Source organism: Pongo pygmaeus, chromosome X, assembly GCF_028885625.2.
Source record: "Pongo pygmaeus isolate AG05252 chromosome X, NHGRI_mPonPyg2-v2.0_pri, whole genome shotgun sequence".
NCBI lineage: Eukaryota > Metazoa > Chordata > Mammalia > Primates > Hominidae > Pongo > Pongo pygmaeus.
Genome location: NC_072396.2, coordinates 33,505,563 through 33,526,302, shown reverse-complemented (window position 1 = coordinate 33,526,302; position 20,740 = coordinate 33,505,563). Strand labels below are relative to the sequence as shown.

The following is a 20,740-nucleotide window of genomic DNA, read 5'->3' as shown; positions in this document are numbered from 1 at the left end:
TTAAAATATTCTGTAGCCAAGGTAAAGCAAGTTAGCTAAAATTCCTTTTGTTTCAATTGTTTTTAGAACTAGCTTTAAAGAGAAAGAATTTGATAAATACTTAGTGTCCAATAGGCTCTTTCATAGAGTTCAAAGATGTAGACTGACACTGGCATCTACAATTCCTAGCTGTACTTACTCTGGTATGTTTTGCCAGTTGCCTTCGTGGTTTCTGCTTCATACCTGTTTGTGTTCGTAAATAACTCAATCTAAGATTTTTAGCTTTTTAAAAAGAATTGCATACAATCATCAGATTACAGGTTTGAAAGAAATCTTAGTGTTTTTTTTTTTTTTTTTTTGAGATGGAGTTTTGCTCTCGTTGCCCAGGTTGGAGTGCAATGGCGAGATATCGGCTCACCGCAACCTCCGCCTTCCAGGTTCAAGCGATTCTCCTGCCTCAGCCTCCTGGGTAGCTGGGATTACAGGCATGCGCCACCACACCTGGCTAATTTTGTATTTGTAGTAGAGACGGTTTCTGCATGTTGGTCAGGCTTGTCTCGAACTCCCGACCTCAGGTGGTCTTCCCACCTCAGCTGTCTAAAGCGTTGGGATTACAGGCGTGAGCCACCGCGCCCAGCACAGAAATCTTAGTCTGTTTAACTCAGTTTTGAGATTCTGCCATATACCTGGCACTGTAGTTAAGAGATGGCATATATAAGGGAAAAATAGGTATTTCAAAAGCAATCAAAAGCAATTACAAGACTATATAGTATGTCCTACCACGGGGGTATGCATGGAGTAGAAGGAAGAAGAGACGAATTTTGCTTGGCTAGGGATGTGTTGGGGTTGAAATTGTTACCAACTATAGCCTAGAGACTTAAAGGGATTTTCATGCCAGCATGAGTACAACAGGCCATTCAAGTCCATCTCTTCCAAACATTTATTAAACATCTTTTATAGGCAGACAGTCAGTTAGTTGCTAAGAATACTAAGCTGAAGATAAATAAACAGCAACTGGGGATACAATGTGGATGGATGATACCTTGCTCAATTGAGATGAATGTGTTCAAAAAAAACCAGTAAGTTTTGTATGTTTTGCATATTAGAAAGTTACATTCGGTGGCTATATGCAGAATCGTGTATGGGGAAGAGTACAGGTGTGGAGGTCACCCATGAGGCTAATGTCTATTGAAATGGGAGAAGAGGAAGGTCTAAAAGGCAATCACTGTTGGAATACATGCAAGTACATCTAGCATTGTTCTGTCTTTCTGAAGATGTGGAAATGAAGCTCTCTCAGAATTACATGACAAGATGCCATGGCTATTTGGTAGAGGGAATGGAAGTAGAGATTGAAGGTTTTGATTTCCAGCTGAGCATCCTTTTTATGGTACCATACCACTCGCCCAGCCTGTTGAACTGGAAAAGATTATGAACATCAGGCATTAACCTACCAAAGTAAAGCAAAACAAAAATGCTGAACTTCTCCAATCATATTTTTAAAAATACGTGACACATATATGTTTATTGGAAATTAAAATACAGTAGAAGCTCTTTAAAGTAACTGCCATTCATTCAATAAATATTTTTTGAATGAACCACAATCACTTGTCAGTAACTGGTATTAAAAAAGACAAATATTAATGGTGATCTTTATTCAATAATTTCATAAAATGGGAACAAAGTGGTAATTTGCTGGTGGGATGAGGAGGGCATAGCAGAGGTTGTGTAACTTTTTGGCAAGCTCAAAGTCAAACTGGTGAATAAGCAACACAAGCCGTGAATGAGGGTCATGAGCCATATGTAAATAGCTTCCTCCAGTGCTGTTTATCACCACAGGCTTCCCAGAGGCCCAAGAACAGTCTGCCACAGTCACTGGCATTAATGAATACCATCTCTACCTGAATGCCCTTCTTTTAAAATTTTTACCAAAAGGAAGATAGTAGACTTTCAGTTTTCCTTCTGGTTATGAGAGGCATAGGGAGGATAACTGTAACATATGTAGGAATTAAAAGGCTTGATACACATGGATATTATGTCGTGAGGGATTCAGGAGTTTATATTAATACAAATATTAGATTTTTTTTTTTTTTTGAGACATAGTCTTGGTCTGTCACCTAGGCTAGAGTGCAGTGGTACTGTCTTAACTCAATGCAACCTCTGCCTCCCGGGTTCAAGCAATTCTCCTGCCTCAGCCTCCCCAGTAGCTGGGATTACAGGTACCTGCCACCGTGCGTGGCTAATTTTTGTATTTTTAATAGAGATGGCGTTTCCCCATCTTGGTCAGGCTGGTCTCGAACTCCTGACCTCGTGATCCACCCGCCTCAGCCTCCCAAAGTGTTGGGCTTATAGGCGTGAGCCACTGCACCTGGCCCCAATATTATGTTTTATCCTGCCTCACCTCTCCATTCTTTTCATTATTAGAGATGGAAAGTTTTGATATTATTTAAAAACCAGTAAGATTCTATGTAATCAAACCATTGACATTATAATTCACAACTTTATTAGAGATTTTCTAAAGTAATACAGATACTCATGCTTGTTTTGTAGTATAGCTACAAGAAAATCATACTGTGTTCTGAAATGCTGTCTTAGTAACATATTGTGTTAATGGATTATAACGGTAATCAAAACCTCCATAGAGCTACAGGTTTGAACTCTAACATTTTGTTGAAGTTAAAGATTCAATTAATCAGTTTAACACCATATTATTATTATTATTTTTGAGACGGAGTCTCACTCTGTCGCCCAGGCTGGAGCGCAGTGGAGCGATCTCGGGTCACCGCAAGCTCCGCCTCCCGGGTTTATGTCATTCTCCTGCCTCAGCCTCCCGAGTAGCTGGGACTACAGGCGCCCGCCACGACACCCGGCTAATTTTTGTGTTTTTAGTAGAGATGGGGTTTCACCATGTTAGCCAGGATGGTCTTGATCTCCTGACCTCGTGATCCGCCCGCCTCGGCCTCCTAAATTGCTGGGATTTCAGGTGTGAGCCACCGCGCCCAGCCCATTCCTAGTGTTTTCAAATAGAAATTTGATGCCCTTATTACTATAATTAGAGGAATGCTTATGTTTCAGGTTGGGTTTTTGTAAAGCCCATGTGGAGAGGAGAATTTGCATGAAAGTAGTTTACTAAGGAAATGTTCTCAGGGATGGCAAGTAGGTGAGCAAGAGAAGTAGAATAGGAATGGGGAAGAAATCATGCAAGGAGCAATTGCAGGCAAAGTCCCAGCCTCAGTCTGGTTCTGCAGGAAAACCTGGGCCTGAACTATGCTTCAGCTTGTTGCAACTTGATACAGACGAGCTGGGCTTTTGTATTCCAGTAGTCCCCAGTCATTGCCTTAAGGACTACCCTAAGGTGACATAAACACCAAGGCACTTCCGATCTCTGTTTTTGTTGGCAAAGCAGCTTTACTAGCCTGAAGACAGTCATCCAAAGAGATGTAGATACAGAAGTTTTGAGAAGCAAAGATCACAAAAGCCAAGGACATGGGCACACAGAAGTGTTAATGGAATCTTAGTGGATCTGAATAAAACAAGATTTTCTGCTATAACCTCTACACGGCTTTCACAAGATTACGTGGACCCAATTAAGCACTTACTTGAATAATTTTGAAACATCTCTAATTGTACTATATCTAGAGTTATAAGAAAAAATATTTTCTAATATAAACAAAAAATTCAGAATTACAGCATTATTAAAGAAGCTTTTTTCAAATGTTAGCATTCCTACTTCCTGACTTTACATTTTTCTGGAACAAAATAGTTTTCCAAAGAGTATACTTAACGACTTGTGCAGATGAATTCTAAATGGTAACCACAGGGTTCTTGGACAAGGGATCATTTAAATTTTGAGTTCTTGTCAGTCAGACACATCAATCCATATACATTTCCCCAACCAGGGTGTCAGAAGTGTAGTCAAGTGAGTTTTGTAATGATACTTCTTTGTTTACATCTGGCTGCAGAAACCTCTTAAGACTGATTCTGCATCAGAATAATTGCTAGAGGGGAAAATGGAGGCTGTGATTATGAAATAACACTGTTATCCACTGGCATCCCCTTGTATCTATCTTAGTTGAAGCTTTGAGGCACTTCTGTGTCTATTATCTGATTTTAATTGGCAATGGTATTGATTATAAATCTTTTGACAGAATATAATTTTTATCTTAAAGTTTAAATGTACCTAGAGGCTACAAAGAGATTCCTGCGTTCAATGAGAACATTAAAGTAATAGTGTAAGTGGTTTAAATGTGCCCCATTTTGCACAGATTAGTGTCATCTATGGTACAACTCAGTCAAAAAGTGAATGTAGCTGAAAACTGAAACTGTTCAACAGCTCCAAATCTAAGAAACATTTATAGAACATTCACTATGTGCAATAGACATTGCTAGTTTTAGTAGGGGATTAAAAAAAAAACTTTCAGCCAGGGGCTCATAAAGCAGTGAGGAAACCTACAACAACTTCAAGTCAGATAATGGCAATATATAAATAAGGGACATGAACAAATGACCGAGAGACCGCAAGGTCAGGAGGGACTTTTTCTGGAGTTGGTTATAAACGAATGGCAAGGCACGTAGGAATCAAGGAAGAATTCATTAAAACAGAGCCTTGAAGAAAGGTGTTAGTGGAGTGGAAGGATATTAAGGCTAGAACACAAAAATACAATCTACAGAATAAGAAAGCACTAGGGGGCAACTGTGGTTGGAGTACTTACAAGAACAGTTTAGGAAAATAACTAGTTGTACTACATAGACTAAATTGGATAACTGTTAAGATTTGAGAATTATAGGTGAAGAGACATTTTAGAGTTTATTATAACTGACATTTTGTATCTAGAGTCAACAGAGATCAGTACTGATGTAATTAAAGGATGTGACAGGAATGAGGTGAAAATAACATGTCTTAGGGCTGAAAAATTGAGAGGATGGTGGTATCATTGGATATGGTTAGAAATAGAAATAAGCAAAACTGTGATGGGGAAGTGATTTGTATTTGGGATATATTGTCTTTGATGTATTGATGGGATATCCAATAATCTCCGGAAAACATGTCTGGATGTGAAGAGGGAGATCAGTGTGTGTTTGATAGGTGTAGCAGTGAGAAAGTATCACAGGCAAGATACCACAACTAAAGAAAATGGTTTGGGGGGGGTAATCAATATGGAGTTTAAGCCATGGGGGCAGATGATATGGCAAAAGGATATTATACACAGTTAAAAAGGAACCAAAAACCAAGTCTTGGAGAATTCACATTTAAAATATGTGCAGATGAAAAGAAGCCAGCAAAGAAGTGTTAGGAGAAGTCACAGGAAACTGTAAACAGTGTCTGGTCCCAGAAGCAGCAAGAAGGGAAACAGTTTTTAAGTAGGTGACAACATTGACCAAAGGCAGTGATTGAATAGAAATTTACCTGAGGTCTGAGAAAAGACCATTCGGTTTTCTGGTTGCTTTAACTAATTTTCAAGTAACAATTTGGGTGGAGTAGTAGACCATAACCTATAAATGCATTGATGTATTTATTTATTCATTCACTCACTAATTCACTTATCCAATAGTCATTCAATTATTCTTCGGTGCTTACAACTGGGCCTGGCACTGGATTGAAGTGAAATTAGAGGTAGATAAACTGGTAGAGATAGCCAAAACATATCTCCCTACAGAAGGGAAAAGAGCAGAAAATTATCATGGAAACACTTTGGATAGAGTTTCTCCCAGCAGGTTGAAAGTATCCTAAGGTTATAGCAGTGTAGGCTGGAGGAAAAGGAGAAAATACAGACTAGGCAGGACAGGAACTGGGGAAATTCAGGTGTAACTAAGAGGAGATTGAGTGCTGGGAGACAGGGTAATCTGTTAAATAGAAACATAGGCAATAGTAAATCAGGGAACCAGAACGAGTTCGAGAGTCGATGAAGAGGGACATGTATCAAGGTCTCTCGATCGAGAGGCCTGTGATTCAAGGCAGAGCCTCCATTCCAGAGGGAGCTTAGGATACTTCTCTGGTTGTCTATTACTATGTAACAAAACACCCCAAATACAGTGGCTTAAAGTAACATTTCTTTTATCTGTTTATCTGATTTTGTGAATCAGGAATTCAGCCGCGTTCAGCTTACTGATTTTTCTACTCTGTGTGGTGTCATTTGACATCACTTGGCAGAATTCAGCTAGTGGATGTGCTGGTCTGGAGGGTTCAAGACAGATTCACTCATGTTTAATGCCGTTGTGAGAATGGCTGAAAGGCTCAGTTCAGCAGGGACTGTCAACCAGAGGACTTCTACATGTCTTCTACAGCATGGTGGTTTCAGGGTAGTCAGTTTTTATGCATGGCATCTTAGGGCTCCCGAAGTGAGTATTCTAAGAAACCCATAAAGAGGCTAAAGGTTACTAATAATGATCTAACCTTGGAAGACCTGTAACATCATATTCGTTGCATTCTACTTGGCAGACAAGTTGCTAAGACAAGTCAAGCTTTAAGGGGAGAATTAAGATGCTGCCTCTTGATGAAAGAAGTGTCAAATAATTTTGTGGCCATCTCTAGTTCATCATAACTGCTGTAAATTTCCTCCTCTTACCATGGTATTGAGTGATACATATCTCACAGGAGGAGAGTGCATCAGTGACTCTAGCTGAGAAGGGCAGAAGAAAGAAGATCCTGGCACAAACAAGCCAGGCGAGAGAGAAAACTTGCAGTTTTCAGGAAAGAAAAGAGATGCATCTTGGTAGGAAACAATGATGGTAGCCAGAGTTCAAGGCTCATGCTGACCATTCATTCTTCTACATTTTCTAAGCTCAATCTTTGTACCAATAGAGAATATCAGAAAACTTCCTTGGGGAATCTTACTTTAGCTCCCTGTAAAAATGAACTTGTTGCAATGTTCTACCCTCAACAACGGGTGAACACAGATTTAAGAAAAAGACATGAAAAGCTTATCTGTTCTTTTGTGAAAGTGTCAGACACTTTCTGTTAAGGTTTTCATTGTTAATGTGAAAATTTGCTATGACAGCTGCTGTGAGGGATAGACTAAGGCCTTACAACTCAAATTGTGGTCTGCAATCTAGGAGCACCAGTTGAGGTTTTGTTAGAATTGTACATTTTCAGGCGCTATCCTAGACCTCACGCGAGTCTGCACTTGACTAACATCTTCAGAGGTTTCATGTGCAAACAAATGTTGAGAAACTCTGATCTAAGGGATATTTCATTATTTAGATCATTGCAAAGGACTTGTTAGGTTCCTAATAGATCTATTTGCCTTATAGTATAGCTAATTGTTTTATTACAAAACTGCCATAGGTTTTATTTTATTCTACCTTAATTGATGTCAATCATTGGCAAAGACCTTAATGATACATTTATTTCATAGGTAAGATCAGTAGAAAAAGGATTGATAATTAGTCATACTGATAAACAACTGTGCTTTCTACCAATATTTCTTAAGTCATGTTCAAATGATTAAGTCTCTGGGATAATGGGAACTATGTGAAAAGGGGTTTCATGGCCACATATTTTTGAGTTTACTAATCATTGTTTTTGCTATACTAGTTAAAAGGGTTTCTTTATACTAGGGGTTCTCAAAGCCTTGAACTTGCACCATATTCTAAAAATTATTTGAATACTGAATATATATTTTAAAGCATTTCTCAGGATATTTATCCATGGAACATACCTTAAAAAAAATGCTTCCTTAGACTAAGAAAGTGATAAACTACTGTATTCGCCTTCATTCTCTGGAAATAGGTACCGAGCTTGTTGGGAGCCTAATTCCTGTAACTTTCTTCAGTGAGGAATTAGCCATGCAGATTTACTCTTATGTACTTACTTTTTGTTCTTGATCCTCATGGGTCATATTTAGGCTTTTTATATACTTGGCTTTCATTGTACAGGCCTCAAATTCATTGTAAAATTTGGGAAGGTGCCACTCATAAGTAGATGAAATGTAATAGCTACATTTATTTACTACTTACTGTATACCAGACTCTCTGCTTTATGTGGATGATTGACCCCATATAATAACCTTGTAAGACATGGACTATTATTATTCCCATTTATCAGATGGGCAAACTAAGGGTCAATAAAACTAGGTAGCTTTTCCAAGATCACAGTGCTGGGAAGTAAAGAGACTCAATACATCAAACTCAGAGTTGTTCTCCTCAGATCTAGACGAAGATTTGAATGCAGGCTGACTGGATTATCTTCATGCTTGACTCTCTATATTGGATTAGTGGAAAAAAAATTACTCTAGAAAAGGGGGCCTTTGTTTTCTTTTCTAAACTTACTAAAGTACTTGCACTTTCAAGTTTAGATTGCAACTCCTGCCCAGTATATGCATCTGACAAATTTGAAAGCTATCACTGTTAAGGGCTTTGAATAACACTTGTTCTCCGTTTACAAACTAATATAACACTTTAAGTATTTCACATAGCAGCCATAAATTCAACAAATGGCTCTTTTCTTTTTAAGGACTGTATTTCAATTGTCTGACAAACCCTCCCAAGCAATATCAAGAAGTTGAAGAAAAATTACGTGGAACAGAGTTAATCCTATAAAATCCAAATTAGCATCCTTAATATAAAAGCCCATTAGATTGCCATCACTGAAGGACTAGAAAAATACAAGGTGATTTCTAAACCCTTCAGGTGCCATGGATCCCTTCAGCAATCTGGTGAATCCTGTGGAGATCTTCTGAGAATACTTTGGGCTTTCTATACTTGGCTTTCATTGTAACGGTGTGTTCATAATAAGATAATATATAAAATACATAATTTATAATATGAACTACATAGTTACAAGGCTGGGAGCTGTGGCTCACACCTGTAATCCCAGCACTTTGGGAGGCCGAGGTGGGTGGGTGGATCACCTGAGGTCAGGAGTTCAAGACCAGCGTGGCCAACTTTGTGAAACCCCGTTTCTACTAAAAATAGAAAAATTAGCTGAGTGTGGTGGCACGTGCCTATAATCCCGGGCGGAGGCAGGAGAGAATCCCTTAAATCTGGCAGAGATCGTGCCAGAAATTCTTAAATCTGGCAGAGATTGCGGTGAGCAGAGATCGCACCGCTGCACTACATCCTGGGCAACAGCAAGACTCTGACTCAAACAACAACACAAAAAACAGTTATAAAAAAATTGTATGGAAATACAATGATCATATTATTAAACTTATGCTAATAGATGTGACTATTTTTAATGCATTAACAAGATGTGGATGTTTAACAGCCATAGTTATTTCCAAATAGTGATCAGTGTAAGCAATGTATGGAGACATTTTTGTATGAGATGTTGTGTGATACAAAAATGTGATTGTTATTTGTGACAAAATCTCAAGTATTGTTAATTCTATTTAATTGCCTAAAATGAAAAAATAATAAATTTCTATTAGACTTTACAGAAAATAAAGATGTGAGGATTTTTGGTTTTTTCTTATCCAAGTTCAGGAATCTCTGAAATCAGGCCATGTCTTGTCCTGTTCTTGGTCTTGTCCCTGTGGACTTCAGATTGAAAATCTTTGTCTTAGTTTAGGCTAAGATAAAGTTCCTTTCCTTTTATTTGATGGCAATTATACATAACATGTCATTACTTAATTTTTATTCAACTTCGGAGAAGCAAAGGGTGTTGTCTAATTTTTAGTAACTATTCTTAGCTTTTACAATGTTATCATTATATGTTTGCATTTCTTCCTAGCCTTATTTAGATTCTAGACACAGAGTAGGAGACTGTGAGTGCTGAGAGTATCCTTAGAGAATAACCACTATAACCTACTTCATTTTCATATAAGAAATGAATGCTCAGACACGTGCCTTGATGTACTCAAGGCTACTCAATCAGTGGTAAAGCTGAGCCTAGAATTATTTTCTCAAAATTGTAGTCCTCTGTACACTTGCATCAGAATTACCGGGCAATGCATGTCATAACGGGCTCATCCAGGTGGTTCTAATATATACTAAAGTCTGAGAAACAGGCCTGAGTCTAGCTTCCATGTCTACTCTAATGCCTACTACCTGCCATATCTAGATGCCTGTGTGTATGTGAATGAGGAGGGAAGAGAATTAAAATCCTAGAGATGTTGGTAGCCAATTATCTCAAAAGCACATATTTAGGGGTCAGCTTTTAAAAGGAGGAGGGGGGGCTTATTCCCATGACATATGAGCAAAGCAGGAAAGGGTACATGATGAAATGCCATGTGTCCTGAGGACCTACAGGGCTGGGTTATATGACCACTTCAGGAATTGCATAGCAATCAAAAAGGGAACTAAAAGAATGGGAGGCTGGGTAAAATCAGGACTAACCATTGATAAAGCAATTATGATCAACAGTGAGTGAGAGAAGGAGATTTACCTGATGGTGAGGTGGTAGCCACCACTAAGATTAGGTTAAATAAGATTAGCCACCACTAAGAGTTTAAAATGAATGGATGAGGCACTGGAGTTTTCCCATCGCTTCTCTTGCTCTCCTTTCCTGTCGTCTTACAGGAGCCGTAGGGATCTTTATAAAACACAAATCAGATCATCTCTCTCCTTCTACCCAAAGCCTATAAAAGCATCTCTATTACATTTAGTTTAACAGCTCTACTGCGGCTTACCCCTTATCCCTCTTTGACCACTAACTTCATTTAGCATCCACTTCCCCTATTTCCCTTTGTGCATCTTGTGCCTGCTATCTGTAATTCTATTCTTCCCTTTTTAAAAAATCTCATTTTTTAGATCATACCTTGAATTTTATCTCCTAAGAAAGGGCTTCCTATAGCTTAGCCTTAAAATTCTTTTTCAGTTGACTTTATTTCTACCTTAGCATGTAAAATGTTGTCATCTCTTATTTGTTGTTCATCTTCTTGAAACAGTAGGCTCCAGAAATGCAGAAAGTAAATCATTATTCAATCTAACCTCACGTGATATCTGTCACATTGTAGATAATACTTGAATTTTAAAAAGGGGACAGAAGTTTCAAGAATAGTATACTGTGGTTTAAGTGAGCAATTCACTGTGTGTGATCCATGTGGTAGGGTAGGATGGTTCAAGGTAGGTGAGAAAGCATGAACTGGCCATGAGCACGGATGCAAATTGATCAAAGTCATTGCAGCTTAGCAGGTCAAAAAGCTATGAGGTCAGAGCATCAGTTAAAATGTTCAATGGCATTTGGTCACGATGGCATTACCAACCTTTAAGGGGACTTAAGTCACATCCAGAAATTGGGGATGACAAGCCTATAGTCATCCTCTCTTGAAGTCTTCTGCTGATACAAGTAATCATTCAGTCTGTTGGTCTCTATCCCCATGTCACCACCAAAGATGACTGGGATCCAGTCAAGCCCTTTTGGGTATCATGTCCTCTCGTGTGTCCTTTTCATACCAATTTAATCATGCCTGGAGTGCCCAGAAGCATCCTTTCAGTCTCGCCTGCTTTGACACCTGACTCATTCATGCCTTACCCTGCTGTGCTAGTGTTATGATGGGGAGGGAGGGGGTGACTGAGTGGATTTGACCTCCCAAACCATATTCTAGCAAGTAAGGTACATCTTAACTCTGGAATCTTCTAAACCCATATAGGGTTTCTGAAACTTAGTCTCAGAGTGGGAGTAGAACGATACAGTACTTTGTCAGAAGTTCATAACAATGACTGTGTCTTAATATAATCCATTACAATACTGTTCTTGTTCCAGTTGAACAGCTGGAAGTCGAAAAACATTTCCTTTGGAATGAGTCAAACTGTTTGTAACTTACGCAATCTTCCCAGCTCTTATTTACGAGATAGATAATGTCATTGGTGCTCAATATACTAAGGATTTTTCAATGCAGGGCTCTAAATCAATAGATTCCAGGTAATTACTGAGAAACACAATATTTGACCCTTGATGTCTCTTTCGTTGTATTTTTATAGTAGCACGCTTGAGGAAGTACACATATATAGCTTCCAAGAATGAGAGAAGGCATCAGTTAATATGTTAAAATAGAAGCCTTCCACATGATCTTAAGTATGGGGAGGGTGGGGAAGGAGACAGCCTTAAGCCTGTTTACCATTGCAGGTAAACAAACATGAAGATCGAATTCTAAGTAAGGAGAGTTTGTTATGGAATAGCTGAGACTGAGGGCATAAAGACAACCATTCAAATTATTCTAGGGTTTCAGAAGACACTGAAGAAAGAATAGGGAGATGAACTGTTGGTGAAGCAGAGAGGAAAAATAGACCAAGATGAAGAGGAAAAAAAATACGGGAAAAGATTGCAGGTTGGAGGAGGGTGGGTCTATCCAAGGCTGACATCAAAGCTTAAGGCAAGGATGCAGGGGAAGAATGTTTTATCAATGGTAAATAGATTGCAAAAATTCTGTAGTTTGTCTGTTCACTCTGATGATGGTTTTTTTGTTATACAGAAGCCCTTTAGTTTAATTCTATCTCAGTTGTTAATTTTTAGTTTTGTTGCAATTGACTGATGTTTTTGTCAGGAAATCAAAATCTTTGCCTGTGCCTATATCCTGAATGGTATTGCTTAGATTTTCTTAAAGGGTTTTTATAGTTGTTGGGTTTTGCGTTTAAGTCTTTAATCCATCTTGAGTTAATTTTTGTATAAGATGTAAGGAAGGTGTCCAGTTTCAGGTTTCTGAATATGGCTAGCCAGTCTTCCCGGCACCATTTATTAAATAGGGAATCCTTTCCCCATTGCTTGTTTTTGTCAGGTTTGTCAAACATCAGTTGGTTGGGTATTAGATGTGTGATCTTATTTCCAAGATCTTGGTTCTGTTCCACTGGTCTATGTGTCTGTTTTTCTACCAGTACCATGATGTTTTGGGTAGTATAGTTTGAAGTCAGGTAGTATTAGGCTTCTAGCTTTATTTTTGCTTAGGATTGTTTTGGTTGTATGGGCTCCTTTTTGGTTCTGTATGAATTTTAAAACAGTTTTTTTTTTCTAATTCTGTGAATAATGTCAATGGTAGTTAAATGGGAATAGCATTGAATCTATAAATTACACAGTATGGCCATTTTCACAGTATTGATTCTATCCATGAGCATGGAATGTTTTTCCATTTGTTTGTGTCCTCTTATTTCCTTGAGCAGTGGTTTGTAGCTCTCCTTGAAGAGGTCCTGCACTTAGCCTGTTAGCTGTATTCCTAGTTACTTTATTCTCTTTGTAGCCATTGTAAATGGGAGTTCATACATGATTTGGCTCTCTATTGTTATAGGAATGCTTGTGATTTTTACACGTTGATTTTTGTATCCTGAGAGTTTGCTGAAGTTGCTTGCCAGCTTAAGGAGCTTTTGGGGTGAGACGATGGAGTTTTCGAGATACACAGAAGTGACAGTTTGACTTCCTCTCTTCCTATTTACCCTTTATTTCTTTCTCTTGCCTGATTGCCCTGGCCAGAAATTCCAATACATTGTTGAATAGGAATGGTAAGAGAGGGCATCCTTGTCTTGTGCTGGTTTTCAAGGGGAATGCTTCCAGTTTTTGCCCATCTAGTATGATATTGGCTGTAGGTTTGTCATAAATAGCTCTTATTTAGAGACATGTTCTATCAATACCTAATCTATTGAAGGTTTTTAACATGAAAGGATGTTGAATTTTATCAAGTCTTTTCTGTGTCTATTCATTCCTTCGCATCATTTTTTCTCTAATCTTGTCTGCTGGTGTTATTTCAGCAAGATAGTCTTCAAGCTCTGAAATTCATTCTTCTGCTTGGTCTATTTGGTTATTGATACTTGTGGTAGCATTGTTAAGTTCTTGTGTTTTTCAGCTCCCTTGGGTCATTTATGTTACTCTCTAGACTGATAATTCTGGTTAACAGCTCCTGTAATGTTTTATCATGGCTCTTCTTTGCATTGGGTTAGACCATGCTCCTTTAGCTCAGCAAAGTTCGTTATTAACCACCTTCTGAAGCTCACTTCTGTCAATTCATCCGTCTCAGCCTCTGTCCACTTCTGTGCCCTTGCTGGAGAGGTGTTGCAATCACTTGCAGGAGAAGAGGCACTCTGGCTTTTTGAGTTTTCAGTGTTTTTGTTTTTTTTTTGGTTCTCATCTTCATGAGTTTGTCTAGTTTCAATCTTGGAGGCTGCTGACCTTTGGATGGGGTTTTAATTGGGATTTTTTTTTTGTTGATGCTGTTGTTGTTGATTTCTGTTTGCTTTTTTAACAGGTCCCTCTTCTGTAGGGCTGCTGCAGTTTGTTGGGGGTTTGCTCCAGACCCCATTCACCTGGGTCCCTTCTGCACTTGGAAATGTCACCTAAGGAGGCTGCAGAACAGCAAAGATGGCTGCCTGCTCCTTCCTCTAGTATCTCTGTCCCTGAGGGTCACTGACCAGATACCAGTAGGAACCTTCCTGTATAAGGTGTCTGGCGACCGCTGTTGGGGGTGGGTCTCACCCAGTCAGGGTGCACCGGATCCAGGACCCACTTAAGGAAGCACTCTGGCTGCCCCTTGGTCGAGGGGGTTTGTTGTCCTGGGAGAATCCCACTTGTCTGGGCTTCCCGGATTCTTTAGAGCCAGCCAGGGGTAAAGACTAAGTCGGCTGATCTGCGGAGACCATGGCCACCCCTCCACCTAGGGTCACAGGTCCAGGGAAATCGGATTTCTTTCCCTAAACTCCGGGCTGGAGTTACTGGAATTCCTGCAAGGAGGCCCTGCCCAGTGAGGAGGGATGGGTCAGAGTCCGGCCTAATGAGGCAGTCTGGCCATTATTTGCCATAGCTGGTGTGCTGTACTGCAGGGAATTCCTCCTGGGTTCAAACTGTCCGTCTCCTTCAAACCTGAAGGGGAAAAATGGTGGACCGGAGCTGCAGTGATGGCTGCTGCCCCTCCCTACAGGAGCTCAGTCCTCTTAGGAAGCCGGTAGCCACTGTGATGGCTGCTGCCCCTCCCCACAGCAGCTCAGTTCTCTTAGGTGGCAGTTCTCTTAGATGCCGCCCCTCCCCGGGAGAGCTCAGTCATTTGCTGTAACAGGCAGTGGCAGTGATGATGGCCGCCGCAGCCCCCGGAAACTCAGCAGTCTTAGGGAGTCGTCTCCATCTGAGTGGCCTCCGAGAATCTGCACAGCTGTGCTTTGAGACCCATGGCCCTGTTGGCATGGGATCGCAAGTGGGATCTCCTGATCTGCGGGTTGCACAGATCTGTGGAAAAAGTACGATTTCCCAGGCAGGGTAGGACAATCACTCACTACCTCCCTTGGCTGGGAGTGGGAGCTTCCCTTGTCGCGTTTGGCTCCCAGGTGGGCCATGGCACCACCTCGCTTTTCCTTGTGCTCTCATGCCAACTGCCTAGTCAGTCCCAATGAGAGAACTTGGACACCTATGTTGCTGGTGCAGGATTCACTCACTGTTTTGGTTCTTCTCAGTGGGCGCCTCTGACTGCAGCTGTTTCTAGTTGGTCATCTTGGCCTCTCTCCATATTTTTCCATTTTTGATGTAACTTTAAGTTTTTGTTCAAATTCCTATATTGGATATTACAGTCTAAACTCAAGGTTAATGTGAACCGAGCCATATTTAAATTTAAGGTACAAAGAGGTAGGTCATTCAGCCAGGTGAGTGAGCACCAATCTTTTAAAAAGTTGATAACTATTCGATAGTTTCCACTTTTCAACCTGATAATGATATTTTAAACCAAGGTCATTTCAATTTCCTTTTGGTTCAATATTTTTGGAAAGTTGCTATCTCCTTGAAATAAAAATATTTTGTACAGGGTTGTTTACAACTGGCAAATGTTTGCTGATAAAGATGAATCACTGAATTAGGTACCTTTTATAGTTAAGTCATGTAATAACAAAGCTCTTGGTAAAAACTTCTATTTAAGCAGTTATAACTAATTTTTCCTATTGTAGAAATGACAGGTGCCTACTAAGATTTTCTAATAGGGCAATTTTAAATTTTTTTCTTTGAGCTTTGTAAGAAATTGTCAACTCTACTGTCCTTTGGTTCTTATTCAACTTTATTTTAAAATGCATTTTTCTAGAAACACTAACTAAAGGTGACAGTTTTAGTCCACAGGGAACTATTTTTGATTTACTGTTTTTGTTTTGGAAATGTCTGAATAAACCACTGGAAATTATAGCTTATAATGAAGAAAACAAGATAAACACACCTTTTTATCTAAAGTGACAGTAAAAATCTAGCAAATGGGAGAAAAAGTCCACTTTTTTTTTTTTTTTAACTTCAGGTGAACGTCAAATGAACATATTGGGGAAGAAATACAACCTTGGTTGCGTTTACAATACAGTAGCTACAACAGAAGAGTTAAACACTAAGTCTTACGAAAGGTAGCTTTAGAAATATTTGAAAGTTGGCCGGGTACGGTGGTTCAGGCCTGTAATCCCAGCACTTTGGGAGGCCGAGGCGGGCGGATCATGAGGTCAGGAGTTTGAGACTGGCCTGGCCAATGTGGTGAAACCCTGTCTCTACTAAAAAATACAAAAATTAGGTGGGTGTGGTGGCATGTGCCTGTAATCCCAGCTACTTGGAAGGCTGAGTCAGGAGAATCGCTTGAAACTGGGAGACGGAGGTGGCAGTGAGCTGAAGACCGCACCACTGCACTCCAGCCTGGGCGAAAGAGTGAAACTCTGTCCCAAAAAAAAGTGTGTGTATGTATATGTATATATGTATGTATATATCTATATATTAAGGTTGACACTGTATTTAAAAAATTTCTATGAAACTGACAAAACTATGGCTTCATTAATTCTTTTTTGCAAGACTGCATTGGAGGAACTGTATGGAATACGATGACTGTGCTCTTTTCTAATAGCACTTGAGTCAGATCTCTAGAAACTGACTTTTGCCCATATTCAATTTCAGCAGTAAAATAATTTCTAGCTTGATATTTCTCATAAAAATTCCTAGGGCTCTTTTAAAAATATAAATATCTTTATAATGTGGCTTAATTTTTCAGACATCTTTCTCCTGTGTAGAAACAAATATTCATATGTATGGACACATATTAGCTATTGCTGTGTAATAAGCCACCTTGAAACTCAGTAGGTTAAAACAACCAACATACTATTTCAAATACATACGTTAGCCAGGAAGTTCTTCACCTTACTGCTAGGATTACTCGTGTGTCTCTAGTTAGCTTGGGGGTTGGCTAGGGGGCTTTGCTGACCTCAGCTCAGCTCTGCGAAATGTCTGGCTCTCTGCTAGTCTGGGAAAACCTCATCTAGGACAAGTAGGGCAACCTGAGTCGGTTCCACTTGTCTCATTCTCCTGCTGTCTAGCTCTGGTGTGCTCTTACGGTAAATGCAGAGGCATGAACAAGAGAGCAAAAGTGTTCAAGCCCTCTTGAGGCCTACATTTGGGAGAGGAAATGCCAGCACTTCAGTTGCACTCTATTGGTCAAAATGAGTCAAATGCCAACCCAGATTTAAGAAGCAGGGAAATAGATATCAACTTTTCATGAGAAGAGCAGCAATGCTACATTGCAAAGGGTATGGATTCAGGAAAGGATGAAATACTAGGCCCAATTTTGTAGTTAACTTACCATTTAGAGCAGTTGCTCCTGGACAGTATGGCTTCCTTGCCAAATATTTTCGCATGCAAATAATTGGTAAACAGTGCCAATATTGGTCTTTCCTAAACAATACTACGTTAAAATGTCAGTCAAAATGTGAATTAAAAAATGTAAAACATGGTAAGAGCTTCTTAAAATTAGTTATGTTTGAAAGGGTGAAAGGGTGAAAACAAAAGACAACCAGACATTTGCCTAAGCAGCTTTGGGGTGGTTAATCAAGTCAGCACGCTCGGATGGGGTGTCTTGCACCTCTCTAGTCTCATCTTCCATCCGTCCACTTTTCTTATGTTTCAAGAAGTGGCTTATAGTTCTTTGAACAGTGCGTCTATTTCATCTGATCCTTAGCATCTGAAGTTTCCTCTGCTTGACTTTATCTTCCCTTTCCACTTCTACCTGTTGATAACCTGTTCAACCTTGTATATTCTATTGAGGGATTTTCACTCTATTAGTCTCTCCAGTGAAGATATCTTTTATTTGTGCCAGCACCATACTTACAACAAAAAATCACTATTAATAGGATTATAACACCATGCTATAATTATATTCGCTTAAATGCATACTTCTTTCTAGGCTATGACAAAAGCTGTGAAAACAGTGGCAGTATGTTTTTATCTTTTATCTTCCCATTTTTCTTAGGACACTATGATGTATAATACTGGTTACATTTAGTTGAATGACTATCCCCCTCGTCTGACACATAAGGAAAATAAGCCAAGTGCTATGTAATTTATCAGTGTTCACGCAACTGGTGAAATTTAAATTACAGAACTGTAATAAATGCCTATTTGCTTCCAGATACTATATTATTTAACTTATAACTACACTGAGTCTCACATGGAAGACTTTCAAGTAAGTAACTGGCACGTTTGAGTGGATCTTAAATGGCTACACTAAATGCCCTAGTTAAACTTTTTCTTCTGTTTACTACTACCTCATTTAATCCTCATCAACTACAAGGATTATATTTCTTATATTTTGATTTATATAGCTTTAAGTTTTTGTTGAATAATATTTCTTATTTTATTTTAGTTAATATAAAAAGCCACATTTCTCAAATACAATTAGAATAAATTATACATTCGAACAATTTACAGTGGGCTCTAAAATAGTATTTAGTAATTGAGTCTGCTGAGCACACCAGAGTCCTGAGGAGTTAATGAAACCCCCAATGTCAAATGATGTAACAATAGGAATTTGGGACTTTGAAGAATTTTCCTAATGTATATATGTAGAATTAACACTGTGTTATTATCTTTCCATTACAAATGGGACCTACAATTAGCAATTTTATTGGCAGGCTATATAACTGTATCTGACCTTTTGGAAACGATGGAAGAAAGAAAATATATATTAAACTATCTTTATAGAAAATATGACGCAAAGGCACAAGTAAAACTCATCTAACCCTTGCCCTGAATGTGATTATAGTCAAAGAAGTCCAGCTTAAACAGCAGTTGCAAAGAATGGTCTGGAGATCTGTAGATACACTGCCTAAGTCTCAATTAGTATCTAGCACTTACTTGCTGTGTGACCTTACTCAAGTTACTTATATTCTGTGTCTGTTTCGTCAGTTGTAAAATGGGAGTGACTGTGAACATTAAAACAACCCACGAAAAGTACACAGAACTAGGGCTGACATAAAGTAACCAGTCGATGTGTGTAACTTGCATCTTTCTGATACATGAGGTAGAGTCATACAAAAATTGTAATATTTGACAATATTTGACTTCAGAATTGGAAATTGCATAAAATTGGACCACTAAAAGGAAATAAAGTATAGCAGTGACAGACTCTCCTTTAAATATTTTATCCTATGTGACTTTTGACAGAAGCTCTTCTTTAAATATTGTATCCTATGTGACTTTTATCTTTTCTGTGTTTCCAATTTCTTTGATTTGGAACTTCCTGTAGACAGACCCTTACAGGCATGGAAGAAGAAAGAATGAATAAACCAAGGATGACTTCCCAGTAGGTGGAGGATGGGAATAATTAGGAAGAAGCTGTGTCTTGTCACCTATATTGTCCATATACAACTGCACTGTAGGGTAATTGAGAAATTATAAGAATGGTAATAAATATGTTTTACATTCATTAATTAAAGTCATCTTTGGATGCCGTTTGTCCATAATGTTTCCTCTACTAGATCTGAAGCCTAAATATCACCTCTCTGCAATTTCCCTGGAACTGAGTACTAATAGATGTTTGTCTAGTGAGCCATTCCATTATGTCATGGTATATGTGTGTAGTGTGTGTGTCTGTGTGTGTGTGTGTCTGTGTGTGTGTCTGTGTGTATGTATACAAACACAATCTTTTTTTTTTTTTTTTTTTTTTTTTTTTTTTTTTTTGAGATGGAGTCTCACTCTGCCACCCAGGCTGGAGTGCAGTGGTGCAATTTTGGCTCACTGCAACCTCTGCCTCCCAGATTCTCTCCCACCGTAGTCTCCCAAGTAGCTGGGACTTTAGGCGTGTGCCACCATGCCCAGCTAATTTTTGTATTTTTAGTAAAGGTAGAGTTTCTCTCCACGTTGGCCAGGCTGGTCTCAAACTCCTGGCCTCATGTGATCTGCCCTCCTTGGCCTCCCAAAGTACTGGGGTTACAGGCCTGAGCTACCGCTCCTGGCCTATATATTTCTTTTTTGAAGAATCAGTGTTATTTGCATGCTTTGAAACAAAGTGCTTCATCTTGCCAACCTTGTACCACACTGTTTCTGTCAGAAAAGCAACCATTGGGATAGATTGTAATTAGCCTTCATTTCCATCACTGGCTATCTCAAATGCAAATCATGTATCTAAGTGAATCAATAGAAAAACTGGATTTAGGCCTGGTGCGGTAGCTCATGCCTGTAAATCTCAGCACTTTGGGAGGCTGAGGCGGGTGCATCACGAGGTCAGGAGGTCGAGACCAGCCTGGCTGACAAGTTGAAACCCCGTCTCTACTAAAAATATAAAAAATTAGCCAAGCGTGGTGGCTCACGCCTGTAATCCCAGCTACTAGGGAGGCAGAGGCAGGAGAATCTCTTGAACCTGGGAGAGGCGGTGGTTGCAGTGAGCCAAGATCACGCCATTGTACTCCAGCCAAGGTGACAGTCTCAACAACAACAAGAAGAAACTGGGTTTAACTTTCAGAATGTTAAATTTTATGTGGGATATTTAAAGGTGGTATAAGATAATTAGTACAATCATGGATTGTAATCATTCCACAGATTTTAAAATAACTTTGTGAATTACGTTAATACATAAAAATATAAGATAAAAAAGGATTTACCATAATTTTACTAATATTTCCTTTAGAATAC

The 20,740-nt window shown here is 39.1% G+C and overlaps 1 protein-coding gene across 4 annotated transcripts in view; it reads left to right on the top strand.

Annotated features, from left to right (window-relative positions):
• The window catches only part of DMD (dystrophin), a 2,105,574-nt gene that overhangs the window by 326,667 nt on the left and 1,758,167 nt on the right, over positions 1-20,740 (top strand). The gene's annotated exons all lie outside the window — the stretch shown is intronic.